Source organism: Merops nubicus, unplaced genomic scaffold (assembly GCF_000691845.1).
Source record: "Merops nubicus isolate BGI_N331 unplaced genomic scaffold, ASM69184v1 scaffold6283, whole genome shotgun sequence".
Lineage (NCBI taxonomy): Eukaryota > Metazoa > Chordata > Aves > Coraciiformes > Meropidae > Merops > Merops nubicus.
The window spans coordinates 46,041-48,129 of record NW_008596822.1 but is presented as its reverse complement, the minus strand read 5'-3'; positions in this window follow the sequence as shown (position 1 = coordinate 48,129).

Below are 2,089 nucleotides of genomic sequence, written 5' to 3'. Positions count from 1 at the left end.
AAAGAGTGGCTGGTTGGTGACAGCCTTGCTGTAGTGTGAGAGGGTGGTGGCTCTTCACACCCCACCAGTGCTCTGAAGGGCAGCAGAAGGGTTCCGTGGTGTTACTGAAGGGACACGATCTCCTTGGAATTGAATCAAGTTGGAAAAAAACAAGTTAAAAGGCTTGCCCTTGGCTGGTGTTTGAGTTGCCAACTATTATACTTGCAGTGTGTTAAGCACATGGGAGCCCAGTGTGAATTCCTGTAAACGTGGAGCAAGAAAGTAGCCCCTGCCTCAGACAGCTCACAATCCTATTTGTCACATTTCTGTGGTGTTTTTAAGATGGCTTTCCTGCCAATGTCACTGTGTGAAAGCTCTGCACAAGGTTTTGGGGGACAGGCTGCTAATGCATGTGTTAGCCTCAGATGCAGAAACAGCAAATAGGAGGAACAAAAATGGGAGAAGGGGGCATGTGTGTTTAATCTTCTTAATTTTCAGCAGAGGGAGTTTCAGCTATTGATGATGATACCAGCAGTGGATCATCACCTCTTTAGGCAGAAGTGGTAACTTTCTGGATGATGGAATTTCTAAAAGCCTGGCCTTTTGCAGCAGGCTGGCCTGGGATCCTTTGGTGGAGGAAGCTGCCTGTCAGGACAAGACTTTGTAGGTGAGCATGTGTGGTGCTGGTTCCCTGAGCAGGTTGTGCTGATGCTGCATGACTGGAGGGTGCATCTGTGCTAGCCCTACTGTAGTCAGTGCAGGCAGTAACATCAATGAAGAGTAGTGTGGGCTTCCTTCAGCCCAGGCTGGCAGGTCGTGCAGTATGCTGGGGCACCCGAGCAGGCTGTGATGAAACCTGCTGTGACTTCTTCAGCTGCCCACTTCAAAGCCTGTGTGGAGGTGGCTGCGTGAAGTCCAGTTATGTTGGACACACCAACACAGTGGTGTCTACACAGAAGGTGTGTTGGTGGGAGAGAGAGGCTGCAGCAGCAGTAACAGGAGAGGCAGTGGAAAGTCTCTTTGCTGACCTGCCTCGCTTACTAGGTAGGATAAAACTAACTTAGAACAGCTATGTTTGCTGCAAAGAGACCTCCCATGGATATATTTTGGAAACCCTGATGTTTCCCTGCCTAGAGCAAAGGGAAAAAAGCTTTTAAATATAAACATATGGCCTGTCTTCTCTTTTCACTTTGTTCTCTTGTAATAGTTGGCTAATTTTCTTACTGGTAATACGAAGCTACCGCAGGCTTTGACTCTTCAGTGTAAATTGGGAGTAATTCCAAAGAAATCTTTGGCATTTCTCTGATGTCCAAGGAGCTTTTGGAGCCTACACTGATTGCAAAAGGTATTATGTATTTTAATTTGCCCTTGAAGGGATTGGCTTCATTCTTGTCACCTTTGCCAGTGTAACACCAGGGAAGGTGTGGTAGTGTGACCAAGGAGGCAATAAATGCAAGAGACTTAGCCTTGGTTTGGGTAAGCAAGTGCCTAAGTTCTTGAAATGCCAGTTGCTTTATAAAAAATTTTGCTGGTTTTTCAAGTGGATTTGAGCTGACTTGAGGGTTGTTTTAGCTATGTAGCAAGCTACAAACTTTCCTAACTTCACTGTAGGACTCTGTGCTGGTTTCAGGAATGTTTCTACACAACAGTGTAAGGCTGCTGGCTCCATCTCTACTCCCAAAACCAGTGACATGTTACTTTATTCATTCTTACAGTAACATGTAAGAACAAGTAGAAGCCAATAATCCATAGAGATTTTAGATGCCCCAAACGAGGATGAATCAGAGTTTTCAAGTTTGGTAGGTCACACTCTTCTCACTGGTGACTCACGAGTCCATCTTGTTCTTTGACAGCAAAGGTCGTCATCATCATGAACAATCAGTTTCACATGAATGTTCATATGACCAAATGACACGTGGAGCTAAAATTTTGAGATCTATTTAGTACATTGACTAAAAAATGAAAACAGGAAGTAAGACTCAAAGGTGTTGGTTTTTTTTTTTTTTCCCTAATATTTAAGCTGAGGTTCACTTGACTTGGTCTTTTGCAGTCAGTTGGACCCCTGCTGAGCTATTTCTGTGCCCCTAGCAGCGTGCCAAAAGATAGATGC